This window comes from Mastigoproctus giganteus, chromosome 3, assembly GCF_048544385.1.
Source record: "Mastigoproctus giganteus isolate SK-2022 chromosome 3, ASM4854438v1, whole genome shotgun sequence".
NCBI lineage: Eukaryota > Metazoa > Arthropoda > Arachnida > Uropygi > Thelyphonidae > Mastigoproctus > Mastigoproctus giganteus.
The window spans coordinates 75,335,317-75,355,844 of record NC_143577.1 but is presented as its reverse complement, the minus strand read 5'-3'; the positions used below and the strand labels follow the sequence as shown (position 1 = coordinate 75,355,844).

The following is a 20,528-nucleotide window of genomic DNA, read 5'->3' as shown; positions in this document are numbered from 1 at the left end:
AGTGGTTTGCTTACTTCCTTTGTTGCCTCCTTTAATATAACTGGATAGATCCCATCCACCCCAGGTGCCTTTCTTCAACAATTTCTCCTCCACTTTACACTCAGTTATTACAAGATTATCTAGCTTACTGCCAGAGTTGAATACACCTCTGGCATTCCCCTCGCTGAATAACTCCTCATGTGTGAATGTCAATGCAAAATATTCATTTAATTTGTTAACTACCTGATCAGGATCATCAACAGTTGAACCATCGATATCAAATGGACCAATCTGATTCATCCCCTTCCTTCTAGAGTTTACATAATTAAAGAACTCTTTGCTGTTTTTCTTTGCATCCCTTGCCAAAGATTTCTCGTAATCTGCCTTCATCTGCCTAACCTCCTTTGTAACTTGGTTACAGATCAACTCAGAGTATCTGTAACAGGTGCATAGATGCCCTCAAGTTTGTCTTCTATGCATTGAAGTCAACAAAAGTTTATATGCCTCTCATTTTTAGTGAAAACAAAGTTACTGTTGTTGTGTATTTGGGTGTGCTTGAGAACTTTCTGTTATGACAAACCACTCAGAAAGTAGAGTAATTTTTCAACTGGATAATATGTCTCCTCATTATCACTGCAGCAAGTGAGAAATTCTCTAAATCAGCAATTCTCAAGTTGCTGAATCAATCATGGTGGCCCTCTTAAGTGGCCTCCTTGCTCATGAGAACTAACCTGACATGATTTTTTCTGTGGAGTTTCATCAAAGATATTTTATCACCTTCCATTATTTTATCATTCATTTTACATTTTTTTTCATATATCAATTTTGTGTTTTACAATTTATGATTCAACTGATTGATTACTATTGTTGTTGCCCAAGTAACTCCTGATATTAGTAAATGCTGAGGGTTTTATTTCAGTGAAGGCATTGAAATAACATGATAATGACATGTTAATGAAACTTTGATATAGTACCCTACACTGCATTCTAGCTTGTGCCACAAAGTGAGGGAGAGAATTAGATTTCATTGTGATATCTGCTGCATTACTTCTGTTACTCATAGCATGCATCTTTAAACTTGATGCTTTTCTCTTTGTGGTCATGTCATTGTTTTTTTTCCTCTTTCATCTAAAAAATAATTGTTTTAAATGTTTGAAGTTATAGAGCTACCATGTAATTACTCTGTACATTTGAAATAAAACTTGCATTTATTAAAAATATAAATGAATAATAGCTTTGTGTATCTATATTTTAACTAATTATAAAATTAATTTGTAAAATATAAAATAATCTAGTGTATTACAGCAAGAAGTTTGCTTATGGGTAAAATGAAAATTCTTTCTACTGTTGCACTTTTCCATCATTTTTTAATTCTTCTTAAAGTATAAGTAATTCACTAAAACTCCTTGTTTTAGAAGAAAAACTTGTGGATAGCGCAGTAATCCACAAGTAATTTTAACTTCTTTAAGGCTTTTGACACAGTCCTTCATGAACAACTTTTACATAAATTGGAGCAATGTGCATCACAGGAATGTTAATTGGTAGAAGGCAGAGTGGTAAATGGCCTCTTCACGGACTAATGTTATGAGTGAAGTCTTTGTCATAACATTAGTCCGTGAAGAGGACTAATGTTATGAGTGAAGTCTTACAGAATTCATTGTTTGGTTTCTTGCTGTTTATGATGTTTGTTAATTATATCAGTGAAAGTAATATAAATTTAATTGTCCAGGTTTGTTACAAAGATGACATCATGGTTGACCACAGTAATCAGGGTACTTATTTAACCAAACCTAGGAAAGTTATGGCCGCCGTAGCCTAGTGGTCAGGCGCGCGGGTGCATAAGTACACGTGCCTTGAGTGACCGGGGTTCAAGCCCGTGACTGCTGAATACGGTGCTGTTTCTTGTATTCTGTCTATCTTGTTAACTCCTCTGACTGTTTGGTCGTCCCGGAGTATAAACAGAAAATTTATTATTTATTATTATTTATTTTATTCCAGTAGTCTGAAATATAGCTGTTAAGGGAAGGATGTTAACATATGTCACGTTAATGTTTTTCAAACTAAAGAGCAAAAGAAAAAAAAAAAAATATATATATATTCCTTTCCAAATATTTGTACAAAAATAGAAATACTCTGAGATAAGAGAACAAGAGGCTGAACAAAGAGCTAGCATCCTCTTTATTGCTTTCTCTTTTCTTTTTCATGCACAATGCATTTTTTATATTTTTAACTCCCTACTTTTTCTGTTTATTAGTGTTATCGAAAAGAGGTTTGGTAATTCATATTTTGTATGATCTTGTTCGTTTTCAAGGCATTAATTCACATACATAAAATGAATAAGAATCCTGTAATTCATCTGTAATGCTACTAAATAACACTGACTGGAATCTGTAAAACGAATCATCTTTATTATGATAAAATAAAATATATGCGTACTAATTGTATAACTATATGTTAAAATATTAAAACAGAATAAAATAAATGTCGTATAACAAGAATAAAATTCAATAAAATATATCAAATTAAAAGCGATAAAAGTTGTTTAAAACCACTAATACAGGAGCTTTTGGCAGCAGCAGCTGCCTTCATCAGCTATAGTGGTTGCAGGATGACTGACAATCTATATGTACCACACATTTCAGCAGGTCTGCGACATGAACTACGGCATCTGCGCACAGTTCACTTCTCGTGCATTGGAACCAGAAAATGTACAAGCCACTCTAAACCTTTCGTCTCTTTGTAGGATAAGAGCTTCAAAGAGTGGATGAATGCGACAGCCCTTATCCCTATTAAGACTGTAGCACTCGGACGAACATATTCTTAAACTCTCTAGCCATTTCCGTTCCAAAAGCCATGTGCCTTATCCACGATCACAGCTTTTTTAGCAGTAATGCCATGCCCAGTTTCCCAGGCATGTTCCACTACAGCTCTGTAATTTTCAGTCTTAAGGGCTCTATTGTGTTCCCCCAGGCGATCCCGCAGTTTGCATTTCATTTCTCCCACATAACACCCCCCCCCCCACAATCAGGACACTCAATTTCATATATGACCCCACTAGTGTCATTACCCGCATAGGATCTTTAGTTGCAGATACTACTGTGTGCAGTGGCGCAATATAACCTTAGTTGTTTTTGCACCAATAAAACCAAAATCACTGTGTGCAGCCTCTAACCTGGCAGCTGCACACAGCGTATCTTACACAAATGCAAGATACGGGAAATGGGTTCCGAAATGCCCGGATAGTAGGGGATGTATGCGGTGGAAACAGGTGTAAAAGCATCCCTGCAAATGTTGTTCATATCTCTTAAACACCTCTCAATGATGCTCTGGGGGTAAACGCATGTTACTAGGTCCGTTGTAACATGTTTAATCTCTTCGCCTCTCTCTTCAGACAAAGAGCAGTGGGACCCCACCCTTTCCAAAAAAACTGTTAACCACATTACTTTTGTGGTAGCTGGCCTGAGCTGTTTTGAAGTGTGTGTGTGTATTGGCCCCGACACACAGGTTTTCTGTAAACCTTAGTTTTCAAGTGTCGGCCTTCTCTGTATACACACATGTCTAGGAATGGAAGGGGAAACACAATAGAGCCCTTAAGACTGCAAATTAAGGAGGTTCAGCTGTAGCGGAACATGCCTGGGAAACTGGGCATGGCATTACTGCTAAAGAAGCCGTGATCGTGGATAAGGCACATGACTTTTGGAACTGGAAATGGCTGGTGAGTTTAAGAATATGTTCGTCTGAGCACTACAGTCTTAATTAGGGATAAGGGTTGTTGCATTCATCCACTCTTTGAAGCTCTTATCCTACGAAGAGACAAACGGTTTAGAGTGACCCATCCATTTTCCGGAACTATTGAACCCGTCCATAGTTCATGTCGCAGACCTGCTGAGATGTGTGGTACATATAGATTGTCGGTCATCCTGCAACCACTATAGCTGATGAAGGGCTGCTGCTGCCAAAAGCTCCTGTATTAGTGGTTTTAAACAAAGTTTATCGCTTTTAATTTGATATATTTTATTCAATATTATTCTTGTTATACAACATTTATTTTATTTTGTTTTAATATTTTAACATATAATTATACAATCAGTACGTATGTATTTTATTTTATTTTATCATAATAAAGACTATTCATTTTAAAGATTCGAGTCAGTGTTATTTAGTAGCATTACAGATGAATTACAGAGTTCCTGACTCCAGAGGCCTTTTCAATGAATAAGAATCAACAAAATAAAAAGAAACTTACTGAGATTGCTGATAAATGCAAATTTAATGACGATAGGGAAGATGAGTTTCTGCTTGTTCAAATGCTTGTTCAATAGGTTCAAATGGAAAATCATGGAAAACTGTCTAGGACTCTATTAACAAATTATAAGAGATTTACTTATAATTGTTATTATATACAGCAACATAAACAGAAAATAGAAGAAAAACAAAAAAAAATATGAAGAATAGAATTACAGAAAAAATATATCAAAAGTAAAAAAAAAACATCTGCAATAGATATAAAAACATTGCTTCAGTGGAATTCTGAAAAACTAACAGCTATGACTGCATTTTTACATGATATTTTGCTATTAATTGCAAAGAAAAAAGGGCATTTTCTGATGGTGAGGAGTTAATCAAGGCGAGTTTAAAAATGGTAATGAAAAACAATTTTCAAATGTCCCATTGTTACAATTAACTGTAACAAGATGAATCGAAGAATTCGTGACTGATGTGAAATCAACATGTTCTAATTGTTATCGTTCTTATCGTTTTCTCTTGCACTTCATGAATTAGTAGATATTTGTGATACAGGTCAGTTCGTTTAAGCATTTTTATTAGAGCAATTGATGTAAATTTCAGTGTTACCAAAGCACTTGTGGGTCTCGAGCAAATATGTATTACAACAAAGGTTACTGATATTTTTGAAAAGTTAAAAGCTGTAACTGGAAAAAACTTGACAGGTTATGTACTCTTGGTGCTCCTGCTGTGGTTGGCATATCTAGATTTTCTACAAAAATATTTTATCATTATAGATATTGAGTTTTGTATATTCCACCATTACTATTTGACTGTGAAATAAAAAAAAAATCATATGTGGTGACATATGCTTCTGAAGATTGAGAATTGTGCAGTTCCCTGCATTCTCACCAGTAAACTGTAAAGTGTGTTTAGTGTCAATCGACACCAGGGGTTTCCCCCATCTCCACGTTGGTTGCATTGTGATGGGTGTGCCAGTTACTGGAAATGCCAGAGATTCAAAAGTGTATGGATGTTGTACATGTGTAGTGTTGTGTACCGTTGTTCATCTGGTCATTTAGCCGCTGGACCCCTACTGAGGCCCAACGTTGCCCCACTTTCGCCCCGTGGAGGCAGACCAGGAAACACCAGTAGACTAAGATTAACCCTGGCAGATCCTGCCACCTAATTTCCTGAGATTTCAGTGGCTAGGACCTATTATAAAAAAAAAAAAAAAAAAAAAAAAAAAATTGCGTACGTGTTGCGGGAAGCGCTAGGAGAAGTCCAGAATGTTGGACAAAATTAATTTTGATTGGTAATTTTAGATTGTGTGGGGCGTGTTCATGTTGCTGTCAGATAGAGTAGGATGAAGACTGGGGGTAGATAGACAGAAATATGGAGCCGAAAGGGAAGGCAACTCCAGTTTACAGTGGGGCATACCCATGCCCCCACTGTAAACCATGCCACTCTATTTCTTCCCACCAAAGGAAGAAATAGAGTGGCAGGGTGGGGAGGGGACAGCAAACTCTCCCCTCCCCACCCTGCCAGGAAGAGGTGAGACAGTGAGCCAGACAAGGGAGCCGGCTCAGGTTGCCAATGTGGCCTGTGCATGGGTGGAAGCAAACCAGACTGCAGGGTCAGGTCCGCACCATCCAGAAAAACTTGAGGCTCAGCAGAGGCGATCCAATGTTGGTTTAGCTGAATAGGTTGTGCAAAATGTCATAATTGGGAGTCATTCATGGGACTGTTGTCCCGTCTGGTAGTCAATGTTCTGGGAAGTGGAGTTTTGTCACTTCTCAGAAGAGTTCCAGTTTTGTCCTGCATGAAGGATCAAGCAGTGAAACCTGAAGTCTGGTTGGGGGTCTCTGAGAAGCTTTGTTTGACACGTCTATTCGAAGTTTACAGGCAGAGGAATGGTCAATCGTCTGGCATACAGGTTCTGGGCAAACTTGGTGAATGCTATATATGAGGCTTCATCTTCCAGTAAGTATTGTTCCTGGTTTTTGGGATTAAGGTGCACTTGGATGATTAATTCAACACGAAGATCTTCATAAAGTTCGCAGTCATACATCTGGTGTCCCAGGTCTCCACAGAGCCACAAGCACTTGGGCTGTTTTCGAGTCCGAAAAGGTGTAATTTGTGGCGGATCGCTCCATGTCCTGTTAGGAGATACGTGCTGTACAATCCAGGGCAAAGCCATGCCTGATACTGTGGGTATATTTGTTGTAGATTGGGGAGGAACTCCGCGTGACTTCCCCTTTTGTGGAGGTCGTCCAGCGCTGCTCCCATATTGATCGCAAATAAATCTGGAGTCTTTTCTTCTCCACTGTAGTAGTGTAGCTACCCTTTTTCGGGCCCGGTGACAAAGAACATGTTCGGGCCCCTACTTAATTAATAAATATTGCAAAAAGAGGAGACAGCCAGCCAAAGATGCCGTGCCCCTAAAGGACCTGGGGCTGGAAGCAATTGCCTTGTCTACCTACATGGTAGCTACGCCACTGATTCTCACTTGTATTATCAATGTGCAAATGCCAACAAGTATGATATTCCAGATAGAAACCATGTATCAAAACAAATACATGGTGATCATTTTAAATGAGAACAGTGTAGGGTGCCAGAGCTGCTAGTACTTTGTCTCTCAGATTGAAGTGTGTTTTATCTTATTTTTTGTTTTAATTTGTCTAGTCTTATTTTTTGTGCATTATTTTTTTATTTCAATTTAAAATTATATTTATTTACAAGATTTGCAAAATATAGAACAAAGATAAATATAAAGTTCCAAAAAGAATATTTTTAGCCTTAGATTTTATTCAGTTTTGTCACAAAAATAAAAGTTGTTACAAATAACACATCTATGTTCGAAACAAATGAATTTGTTTCATTTGAATAAGCATCATTGAACTTTCCATGATGAGCTATTCTACCTGATGCTCATCATTGAAATTCAGTAAGCATTCATATCTACTTCTTCATAATTCATTCAAATTTGGTTGCTCTATCCAAATTCACTCAGTTCATTCAAATTCTGTTCTTCATTCAAATGCAGTTAATTCATTGAAATTCTGTTCATCAAATTCATTTTGTTTATTTGATACATGGTTCAAATGCAGTTAATTTATGGAAATTCTGTTCTTCAAATTAATTCAGTTCATTTAAATTTGACTACTTCAGTAGAAATATACACGTTTATGTTGTACTACATATCATGCCTAATTTATTCAGAATGTGCCGAGTCACAACAAGTGCTCTTCTTCAAGAATGCAACTTTTTGTCCTGCAATCACCAGGATATGAGTATAATTAAGTTTATGGCGAAAATATAAAAACATAGCAGGAAGTCAGATTACTCTAGTCATAAACAAGTTTTTTTGGAGAAGGCGCAAGAAATAATTTAAAGCGGAACATTTTTTGAAGTGTTCTTAATCCTTAATTTCATTATAATGGTAATCAGGAAATTATTTCTTAAAGAAATAGTTTCCTGATTACTATTACAGCAAAAGTGAAGGAGTAACCAAAGCTGTCTAGACAACTCTTGCTAGTATCTTACAGATGCTAAATGGGAATGGGAGTTGACAAAGAAAGGTAGATGCTTTTGCTCATCTGGCATCTCTTAAATGCCAAACAAAATAAAAAAAGAATAGTTTCTCATAATTCATAGAATATCGAAATAAAAACAGAAAATACTATATAATGAGTTAGAGAATGTTGGTGAGCAAAGGTATAGAATATCGAAATAAAAACAGAAAATACTATATAATGAGTTAGAGAATGTTGGTGAGCAAAGGTATATAGAGGATTTCATTTAAGTTACAGATTTAAAAAAAAATAGAAAAATTTCAAAGCGTGGCATCATATTAGCAGTGGAATGTTAAATGAAATGTACTTTTCCACCAAATATTTTTCCACTTTGATATAAAATAGTGCAGGAACCAGTCTTGGAAAATCATTGCAGTAACTTGTGCTTTGTTATTCAATTTCTAAATTACTGGCAGTGAAGACTGAAACATTCTTGAAAGCCTGTGTATTCTTACTGTGATACACTAAAAGTATCTTCAATTTGTAGGCTTTCAGCAGCAGTCTTTTGCAGCATTGAAACTAGATAAATTTCTTCATCTCACGTGCAAGGTATGTAAATGAGAGTATCTTATATCAAAATAATCCAGAATGATGATAAATTGTTCACATTGAACATTTCATCGCCATTGTATTTTCCCTCTCCACTCCCACACCACCACCTGAATTTCAGAAAGTAAGTCAGAAAAACAACGCACTTCTCCTGAATTACTGCTAGCAGCTTCTCCTGCCAATTTTATATCATGTTGTTGTTGTTATTTGGTTTTTAGGAGCATTAGCAACTAAGGCCATATTGCTCCGGGGATATGCAGTGGTCATTCCCCGACCTTTCCGCATCCTCCATATTTGGTGGTCACGGGCTCGAACCCCGGTCTAATCAAGAAGCGTGTGCTACGCACTGCTGCTCCTGCCCACCTGGCTACAGAGGCGCCTTTATATCGTGTAATCTTGAATGGAACTTCTTGTCTCTTTGAAACCAGCCACAAGTGGTGAAACCCACGTTTAGTCTCTAGAGCAACGTTTCCGGCATCCCCCCCCCCCATACTTCTCCTTCAACCCATGCACGGTACTAAGTACTACAGGTTTTGATACCTTTCGTGTTTGGGTTTTCATAAAAAAAAAAAAAAAAAAAACTTGAATCAAAATTACTACCGTCATCTGACAATATGAGTTTTTAGTATCAGTAGTGGAAAATATCAGGCTGAAAGCAAATTTATATTTTTTTTATGCTGTTACCATTGTTTCCTCAATTTAAATGTATGCTTCCTTGTGTGTGTTGTCTGAGCATCAGCGTTTAACTAACTCAATCTTTCAAAGTCATAAATACTTCAATCGGATCTCCTTGTAGGTGCCTAGTTTCCAGATGCTGCAATTTGCAGAACTGAAGTATTTCTTGGTAAGTTTTCCTCACTATGCTTATTGCTCTTCTATGTATCTGTTTCAGCAAATACCCATCCTTTCTAAAATGAAGCTTCCAGAACTGTGGTCCGTACTGATTAAGTGGGATAATCATCTTCTTATCCCTGTTGGCAAAGTTATTTTATATCACTGACAAAAACCCCACGATTTATTTTAGCAGCCTCTCTAACTTACTCAGTGAACTGAACTGAACTGCCTGACTACAATTACGTTGAGATCTTTTTCATTCTCCACTGGCTTGAGTGTGGTAACATGGTTGGTATGTTATTCTAGGATTACTGCTACCAATATGCAGTATCTTGCATTTGTTAATGTTAAACTTCAGTTGCCACTTCTTACACCATCTATCTAATTTTTCTAGTTCTTGTTGCAGTAGCATACCTTGATTACTGTTATTAACCACCCTGCCACTGATATGGGAGTCATAGTGGAACAAATACATACATGGGCTGTGTTAGGGTAACTAACTTCTTACACCATCTATCTAATTTTTCTAGTTCTTGTTGCAGTAGCACACCTTGATTACTGTTATTAACCACCCTGCCACTGATATGGAAGTCATAGTGGAACAAATACATACATGGGCTGTGTTAGGGTAACTAAGAGTAGAAACAGGTGCATGTATACTTGCATGTACAGCAATGTTAGGAGTATAGTTAATAAATATGATGAGCTTGAAGTTCTAGTCAAGACATCAAAGGCAGATATTGTTGGGATATCAGAGACTTGGTGTCACACAGATACAAGCAGTGCAGAATTTTGATTTGGGGAGTACAATGTGTACAGAAAGGATAGACAGGACAGGAAGGGAGGAGGGGTTATGCTGTTAGTTAAGAAACACCGAAAATCTAAGGAGGTGCATCCAGTTGATGTTGGTGAACAATGCAGTGTTGAGTCTGTTTAGTGTGATATAAACACTGGGAAAGGAAAAATGAGTGTAGGTGTGTGTTATAGGCCTAATGAATCTGATGAGTATAATGAGCAATTGTGCGAGGGTAATAGTGGGCTAGTATGTCAGAATGTCTTTTAATGGGGGATTTTAACTTTCCAGATATTGGCTGGAACTTGTGGGTTGGTCACTCGCACACTAGCAAGACATTTTTGGATTTATTGGATGACTGTTTTCTACAGCAGCATGTTCGAGAGGCAACCATAATTCTCTTTATCTGATTATCAGCAGTGATTATTCATGCATTAACAATTTGCAGATAAAGGAACCACTGGGTGACAGTGATCACAATGTACTGATATTATTATTATTTATTATTATTATTAACTATATGGTGCAAGGAAGCCTGTGGCTTATGCTGCACCAGCCAAAAAAAATTCCCGAGTTACGAGAGAGAGAGAGAGAGAGAGAGAGAGAGAGAGAAAGTAGAAGGGAATCACCAAGAAAGAGAAGAATGATGATATCCAGCTCAGGACCCTGGGTGTGCCAAGCCCATACTCACCAAATGTGAGCCCCTGGGGTTGTGAGAATTACTTAAAGATGTAATTACCATCAAGACTAAAGGGAAGGGCTTTTGCTTTTGTAAAGATGATAAATTGTTTTTAAATTCTGTACAGTGGAATCAACTGATGATGTTACCAACGTTGAATTCTAAATGTGAAGCCTTCAGGGAGTTAATCTTGGAGGCTACTGGGCTTTTCATTCCAACTAAGAAATACTGTTCAAGGTTCAGGCCTAAATGGATGTCAGATGAATTAATGAGGCTCATAGCAGAGAAGAAAAATGTATGGGATGCATATAAATAATCAGGTGACACAGAAGCCTGTGGCAGATATAAGCTTGTCTGTAATCAAGTCATAAAAGGAGGTCAGGCAAGTGAGTGCAGATTACGAGAAATCATTTGCAAAGGGTGCAAAGAAAAACAGCAAAGAGTTCTTTACTTATGTGAACTCTAGAAGGAAAGGGATGAACAATTCACAAAGGGGGTTAAAAAGGTTACACAAGTAACTATAGAGCTGTTAGTTTAACTTGTGTTCCAGGGAAAATAAAGGAGTCACTGGTTAAAGAAGCATTGTAGGATCAATTAGACAAGACTGCAGTAATAGTTAAGACACAGCTTGGGTTTGTTAAAGGGGGTTCTTTTCTAACTAATTTGATTGGATACAATGATGTGGTCACAAAGGAACTGAATGTCAAAAATAATTTTGATATCATTTACTTGGATTTCCGGAAAGCTTTTGATACTGTTGCACATGAAAGACTACTGTACAAATTGGAGAGGTATGGCATTAAGGATAAGTTGCTACAATGGATAAAGGGATGGTTGAGTGGGAGACGACAGAGAGTGGTAATCAATGGACTCTGCTCTTTGTGGACGAATGTTATTAGTGGAGTTCCCCATGGTTCAGTGCTGGGAACATTGTTGTTTTGTGTATTCATCAGTGATATTGATGAAGGTACAGGAACTCACTGATTTACGCAAGGGTTGTGTTCCGGGGAATGCTACATAAGTCGGAATTTCACCCATGATTGTGCAGCACTCACAACTGTGCTCACTGAATTGATTGAATCAAAAAAGAAAGGTTCAATGAACATGTGAATAGAACTATTTATTGCATTTATTAAATTTTTTCTCGTGCGCAGTAAAAATTACAAAAGTGTGCAATTTCAAAAATTTCAAAATTATAAAATTACAAAAAAAAAAAAGAGAGGAGACAGGCATAATGTCAGTAAGTTTTACCTCTCGAGCATCGTTGCCAGAATCGACGTCTTTAGCTAATAAGTATGCCACTGCGAAGGTTGAGGGCTGTGGAGACTTAAAAGGGGTCGGCCGCTCAACCTTACAAAGGAACATATTAATGGATGACTGGATGGTGGCTTTTTTCTTTTCATCGTAGATTTCTTTGCAGCAAGCAAGCATATCATTCACTCCTGTTAACTTTTAAGAATTGTTCACTGTCAGGATCCATCTTCTCAAACCTCGCCATTGCCATCTCTCTCTGGTGACGAAGCATCTCGGCTCTTCATTTTAGCGTTAGCATTAGTACAGGCATATGATGCAAGAAAGCAAGCTTATGCAGCATCAGCCAAAAAAAAAAAAAAAAACCCACTCCCATTTCACCCCTCCGTTCATTCGAAATACCTGTCCAGATGAGCCTTAAATTTATTTAGGCTATCAACTTCCACAACAAGGGATTGGGAGTCCATTCCACCAACCAACTACCTGCTGGCTAAAGGCAAATTGCCGCACATCTATCCTACATCTGTCTTTCCTCAATTTGAATTTATGCCCTCTCAGGTGATTATTCTGAGCAAGAGGAAGAATCCCATCAGCATTGAGCATGCTCAAACCATTCAAGGCTTTATACACCTCTATCAGATCACCTCGCCGGTGCCTAGTCTCCAGACACTGTAATTTGCAAAACTTAAGCCTTTCTTCGTAAGAGCAATCCTTTGTTCCATTCACTAATCTTGTTGCCCTTCTCTGTACTCGTTCCAGCAGCTCTACATCCATCTTGAAATGAGGCCTCCAGACCTGTATACAGTATTCAAGGTTGGCCTGACCATTGCCTTATACAAGGGAATAATCACCTCCTTAAATTGGTTCATCTTGAGCTTCGTCAGCATTTTTTTCTTACGCTATCACTGCCTGCAAGTCAATAAGTACTTCGTTAGATAATTCCTTCTCTTCTTCCTCTATTAATTCCTCCATGTCTTTGGCATCACCCTATCATCAATAATTATTTCCAACTTATTATTGATGATAATAAGTTGGAAATTGATGATAACAAATTATTGATGATAGCATCACGCTATCATCAATAATTTTTTCCAACACATCACAAAATTTCTCTGCAGCTGCACAATCAGCACTGGCGACTTCGCCTCATACTTTAATGTTGTGGAAACCAGCGCAATGCTTAATCTATAAAATTATCTGTTGCTTGCCACTAACTTGCATTGGGGTTAGCCGTACTTATCCTTGATATCTTTATAAATACTTGTTGCTTTTGCTTGAATGGTCATTAGACTCAGGGGCACTCGCTTCTGAATCTGATTTTCCATCCATATTATTAAGAGCTGTTCCATCTTCGATATAGCACCTGAACGCTGTTTTGTGATCATTGTTGATCCTTTGATGTGTTCTTTTTCATGCACGCTGTCCTATTAAAATAGTATTCACTGTTGAAACAGCGAGATCTAATTCCCTTGCAATAGATGACAAAATTTGTCTGCTTCGTACTTTATCATTTTCATCTTCATTTCTAAATCAATTTTGTTTCGTTTCCTGGCACTACCACCACTTGCACTTTCCATTGGTCCCTTTCCCTTCCTCATTGTAATACGTAAATAGGAATGGAGAAGCTTCTGAAAATTTGATTTTTATATGATTGAAGATTTCTATGAAGGGGAACACATTTCACCATAATACCATAACGTAAAAACCCACAGAATTCTAGTTATTGGGATTATTGCAAATGCAATAAGATCGAGTTTACCACCTGTTTATAATTACATGCACTAATAGAAAAGCCCAATAAACTGGAAAGTACAAATGTTTTTATTGTTTTATGGTCATGATCTCCAGAAACGTCCTTTAGAAAAATATCACAAAGCATACAAAATTGATTCTTATAATGGAAACATATGATAACGATGAAAGGGTGGTGCAATTTCCATTATAAATATGACCTTTTAGAGAGATAAATAGCTTAGTAATATAGCCAAATTTTCAACTTCCAAGGAATTGGAACGAATTACAAAAAAAAAATGTGTTATTGGGTTCACATTACGATATTTTCATGATACATCCATTTATTCCTACTGGATGCAAAATACGTTTCTACAATTTTTTTAAAGTTTGCACCGGCTGGAAAAAACTTATGTAAAGTACAATTTTTGTAAGTCGGGTATTACGTAAGTCGGGGAGTTTCTGTATATCAGGATTAATGTCCAAGTTTGCAGATGATACAAAGTTTGTTAGGGTTATTAGCGACAGTAAAGACAGTTTGCTAATCCAACTGGATCTAGATAAGTTGGGCAAATGGGCTGAGAAGTGGCAACCGAAGTTTAACATTGACAAATGCAAAGTACCACATATGGGTAGCAATAACCCAAGAGAAACGTACCAACTGTGTGGTACTATGCTCGGGGAAGTGGTAAGGGAAAAAGACCTGGGGGGTATTTGTGCAGTCAAATATGAAGTTTATTGAGTAGTGTAGACGGGCTGCCTGGGCAGGTCATGGAGTCTTGTCAGTGATATATAGGAATTTGTTAGCAGGGACAGGAGCACCTCCATAGCCAGGTGGGCAGGAGCAGCAGTGCGTAGCACACGCTTCTTGAGTAGACCTGGGTTCGTGCCTGTGCCCACCAAATACGGAGGATACGGAAAGGTCAGGGAATGATCACTGCATATCCCCGGAGCAATATGGCCTTAGTTGCTAATGCTCCTAAAAACCAAACAAACAACAGCAGCAGGGACAGGGAGGTGATTATCCCATTGTACAATGCAATGTTCAGGCCACACTTAAAGTACTGTGTACGGGTCTGGAGGCCTCATTTTAGGAAGGATGTAGAGTTGCTAGAACAAGTACAAAGAAGGGCAACAAGATAGGTGAGGGGGAACAAAGGGATGCTCTTACCAAGAAAGGCTTAAGTTCTACAAATTGCAGCACCTGGAGAGTAAGCACCTGCGAGGGGATCTGATTGAGGTGTATAAGGCCTTGAATGGGTTGAGCAAGCTGAAAGCTGATGAGATTCTTCCTTTTGCTTGGATTAAGAACCTGAGGAGGCATAGATTCAAATTGAGGAAAGACAGTTGTAGAATGGATGTGCGGAAGTTTGCCTTTACCCAGAGGGTAGTTGATTGGTGGAACAGACTTCCATCTGATTGTGCAAGGCTCAAGAGGTAGAATTTTTTTCAGCCTGGACTGTCCTTGTTAACAGGAGAGATTGCTTCTACAGGGATGGGATACACTTAAATAGAAAGGATGCAAGAATATTTGCTGATGCTATCGATTCAGTGTTAGGTGGGTCGGAAAACTGCTAGCTTGGGGGAGGATACAAAGACGAATAGATTAACAGTAGCCACTGGCAGAGGTGAAAGAGATTCTTGCACTGCTTCTATTGGAATGAGCAGAAGCCTGAAAAACAAGATTCAGGATATTTCAGAGACTGCTGGGAGTCATTGCGGTACAAGTAAACACATGGGTTGTGTTAGGGTAGCTAAGAATAGAAATAGGTGCATGTATACTTGCGTGTACACCAATGCTAGGAGTTTAGTAAATAAATTTGATGAATTTGAGGTATTGCTCAAAACATCAAAGGCAGATATTGTTGGGATATCAGAGACTTGGTGTCACACAGATATAAGGAATGCAGAACTGGAATTTGGGGAGTACAACGTCTACAGAAAGGATAGACTGGATAGGAAGGGAGGAGGGGTTATGCTATTAGTTAAGAAATACATAAAATCCAAGGAAGTGAAGCCAGTGGACATCGCTGGACAGTGCAGTGTCGAGTCAGTTTGGTGTGACATAAGCATTGGGAGATCAAAATTGAGAGTAGGAATGTGCTATAGGCCTAATGACTCTGATGAGTATAATAAGATACTGTACAGGGAAATAGAGTACTGCGAGTACTGGGAGATTTTAATTTCCCATATATTGACTGGAATTTGTGGGCTGGTCACTCACACACTAGCAAGGCTTTTGTGGATTTATTGGATGATTGTTTTCTACATCAGCATGTTCGGGAGGCAACTAGAGGGAGTAATACTCTTGATTTGATTATCAGCAGTGATTCTTCATGCATTAAGAATCTGCAGATAAAGGAACCACTAGGTGGCAGTGATCACAGTGTGCTGAAGTGGGATTTACTCAAAGAGGTAACTACCATTAGGGTTAAAGGGAAGGGTTATTGCTTCCGTAAAGGTGACTACGATGGACTGAGACAGTATTTAAATTCTATACAGTGGGACCAACTGATGATGTTACCAACAGCAAATGCAAAATGGGAAGCATTCAAAGAACTTATCTTGGAAGCTACTAGGCTTTACATACCAACTAAGAAATATTGTTCAAGGTTTAGGCCTAAATGGATGTCAGATGAACTGATGAGGCATATGGCAGAGAAGAAACATGCATGGGATACATACAAATTAACACATGACACAGAAGCCTATGATAGATACAAGTTGATCTGTAACCAAGTTACAAAGGAGGTTAGGCAGGCGAAGGCAGAGTACGAGAAATCTTTGGCAAGGGATGCCAAGAAAAACAGCAAAGAGTTCTTTACTTATGTAAACTCTAGAAGGAAGGGGATGAATCAGATTGGTCCACTTGATATCGATGGGTCAACTGTTGATGATCCTGCTCAGATAGCTAACAAACTAAATGAATATTTTGCATCGACATTCAGACATGAGGAGTTATTTAGCGAGGAGAAAGTCAGGGGTGTATTCAACTCTAGCAGTAAGCTAGAGAATCTTGAAATAACTGAGAGTAAAGTGGAGGAGAAACTGTTGAAGATAAACACAAGAAAGGCACCTGGGGTGGATGGGATCTATCCAGTTATATTAAAGGAGGAAGCAGAGGAAGTAATCAAACCCTTAGCCATAATTATGAGAGCTTCCTTGGACTCAGGGGAGGTACCCGCAGACTGGAGATGTTCAAATGTGTCCCCAATTCACAAAGGAGGATCAAAGGCTGACACAAGCAATTATAGACCTGTGAGTTTAACTTCTGTTCCAGGAAAATTAATGGAGGCACTAGTTAAAGAAGCACTGCAGGATCATTTAGACAAGACTTCAGTTATAGCTCGGACACAGCATGCTTTTGTTAAGGGGAAATCTTGCCTGACCAATTTGGTTGGATACTATGATGCAGTCACAAAGGAACTGGATGCAGGGAATAACTTTGATATTATATACTTGGATCTTAGAAAGGCTTTTGATACTGTTGCACATGGAAGACTGCTGCACAAATTGGAGCAGTGTGACATTGGAGGCAAATTGCTGCTGTGGATAAAGGAGTGGCTGAGGGGGAGAAGACAGAGAGTGGTAATCAATGGACACTGCTCATCGTGGACTAATGTTATTAGTGGAGTCCCTCAGGGCTCAGTGTTGGGTCCATTATTGTTTTCTGTATTCATAAATGATATTGATGATGGTATATCAAGTTTAATGTCGAAGTTTGCAGACGATACAAAGGTAGGCAGGGTTGTCAAGGATGCTACTGACACTGTGCTGCTGCAACAGGATCTGGATAGGTTGAGCAGATGGGCTGAGAGGTGGCAAATGAAGTTTAACATTGACAAATGTAAAGTACTACACATGGGAAACAGCAACCCCACAGCAACGTATCAAATCTGTGGTACTACCCTGACAGTGGTTGAGAATGAAAGGGTCCTGGGCCTGGTTGTGCAGGCAGATATGAAGTTCTCTGACAGTGGAGACAGGCTGCAAGAGTAGCTCATGGTGTATTGTCAATGATATATAGGAATTTTACTAGCAGGGATAAGGAGGTGATTATTCCCTTGTATAAGGCAATGGTCAGGCCACACCTAGAGTACTGTATACAGGTCTGGAGGCCTCATTTCAAGAAGGATGTAGAGCTGCTGGAACGAGTACAGAGAAGGGCAACAAGATTAGTGAATGGAACAAAGGGGTGCTCTTACGAAGAAAGGCTTAAATTTTGCAAATTACAATGTCTGGAGACTAGGCACCAGCGAGGTGATCTGATAGAGGTGTATAAAGCATTGAATAGTTTGAGCATGCTCAATGCTGATGGGATTCTTCCTCTCGCTCAGAATAATCACCTGAGGGGGCATAAATTCAAATTGAGGAAAGACAGATGTAGGATAGACGTGCGGAAATTTGCCTTTAGCCAGCGAGTGGTTAGTTGGTGGAACAGACTTCCATCCCTTGTCGTGGAAGTTGATAGCCTAAATAAGTTTAAGGCTGAGCTGGACAGGTATTTTGAACGAACAGAGGGGTGAAGTGGAAGTGGTTTTTTTTTTTTTTTTTTGGCTGATGCTGCATAAGCTTGCTTTCTTGCATCAAATGCCTCTACTAATGCTAATCTGTTGTTGTGGAAGTTGATAGCCTAAAGGGGTGAAACGGGAAGATTTTTTTTTTTTTTGCTGATGCTGCATAAGCTTTCTTTCTTGTATCGTATGCCTCTACTAATGCTAATGCTTTCATCAGTAATAATAAATATTGAAAACAACAATACACCCAACACTGAACCTTGGAGTACTTTAATAATAACATTAGTCGAAGAAGAACCATGCTCATTTATAACTACTGTCTTTTGCTGCTTGACCATCCCTTTATCTATAACAGTAACTTGCCTCTTGTGCCACACTGCTCCAATTTTTATGGTTAGCTTTCATATAGAGCAGTATCAAAATCTTTTCTGAAATCTATGTATATGACGTCAAAATTATTTTTTGCATCCAGTTCCTTTGTTAAATTGTCATAGTACCGAATTAGATTGATCAGACAGATTTTCCCATAACAAATCCATGCTGTGATTGCCATATAACTACATTCCTATCTGATGACTCCACATAACTTCTTTAACCAGTGATTCCATTATTACAGACGTCAAGTTATTGGTCTGTAATTATTCACCTCACCTTTTGATCCCTCTGTGAATTGCGGAGAATATTTGTACATCTCCGATTAATAGGGACCTCTCCCGAATCCAAGGATACACTCATAATTAAAGATATACATTTGTTTCCTTCTTTTGCTGCCTCTCTTAACTTAATTGAACAGATCTATTCCCACCAGGTCCCTTATTTACTTATTATTTATGGCGTCAACAATTTCTCTTCTGTTTTTCTCTCACTTATTATGAGATCAATTAGCCATCCTAGAATTTGTTATACGTGTAACATCTCCATCCCTAAAAAAAATCCTTACACACAAATGAAATCTATTAAATTTTTCAGCAACCTGGACAAGATTGTCAAGTTAACATTTATATCTAGTGGACCAATCTGATTCTCCCCTTTCCTTCTAGTGTCGACACAACTAAAGAAGTCTGCTACTTTTCTTTGTATTTTTTTTTTGACAGAGACATCTTGTAATCTGCCGTAACTTTTCTTAACCTCTTCATGACTTGATTGCTGATTAGTTTATATTTAATGTCAGATTCTGTGTATCCTGATAATTTATATGCATCCCATGTATTTTTATTTCTTGCTACTTCATCTGACATCCAGTCATATATCCAGTCAGGCCTTGAATACTGTCTCATAATATTTGCCCTGAATGCTTCTCATTTAGAATTTACAGATGGTAATGTCATCAGTCGGTCCCACTGAATAGAATTTAGAAGCAGTCTGAGACCATTATAATCACCTTTATGAAAGCAAAATATTTCACTACCATTTAATCACTACCACCTGGCAATTTATCTGGAGATTCCTAATGCTTAAATGACTGCTGATAATCAAATCAAGTATATTACTTTCTCTTGTTGCCCTTTTCCTGTGCTGGTAGAAAACAGTCATCCATTTAATCCAGAAAACTCTTGTTACTATATGACTGACCTCTTTTGCTGCCTCTCTTAACATAATTGAACAGATCTATTCCCTGCCAGGTCCCTTATTTACTTATTATTTGTAAGTAAATAAGTTCCAACTCACAAGTTCCAGTCAATATCTGTAAAGTTAATCTCCCATTATAAGACATTCTGATTTACTGGCCCACTCTATTTTTCTGTATAGTTGTTCGTTGTTGATGCACACAAAACTGCTGAAATGATATCAAAAGCAAAACCAAAAGAATGGTTTTAGTGTTTCTTTCTTATTTATAAGGCACATTAGCTTCTAATCTCACAAAGAAATAAATTTTCTCTTTATACACTGGATTTACCACAGCAGAGGACTATACAATTAATCATTTACAGTTATAACATAATAGAGTGCCAAACAAATGAAACAGTATGTAGCTATGTGTACATATATCTAACAAACAAACAAACAAGTAAGCATTCTGGAATTGTATCGCCAGATGTATAGTAACCGAAGCATTATGGGTAGTTCCAGTTGTATGACAAATACAGTGTATCAGAAGTAATAACAGTATTTAATAAAATATCAGATGACAATAAAGAGTTCTAATATTCAAAGTGTTTTAAATATATGTTTATCTCAAGTGATCAAATAATTTACTGAACTTCAATTCACTACTTTCCTGCAAATTAGCAAAACCTGTTTCTCACGTGTAATGTTAGGGAGTGAAAAGGGAACCATGAATCAGTGGGACATGATTGTTGTGCAATACCCATATATATAACCAACCTGTGGTAATTTATAAAATTTTCATTCAGCCTGCAGATGAACATAGGTTTGTCCAACCTTGGTATAAATCA

At 37.9% G+C, this 20,528-nt stretch overlaps 1 protein-coding gene across 1 annotated transcript in view; it reads left to right on the top strand.

Annotated features, from left to right (window-relative positions):
• ProRS-m (prolyl-tRNA synthetase 2-like protein, mitochondrial) overlaps nucleotides 1–20,528 on the top strand; it is a 293,464-nt gene that overhangs the window by 24,825 nt on the left and 248,111 nt on the right. The window lies entirely within an intron of this gene.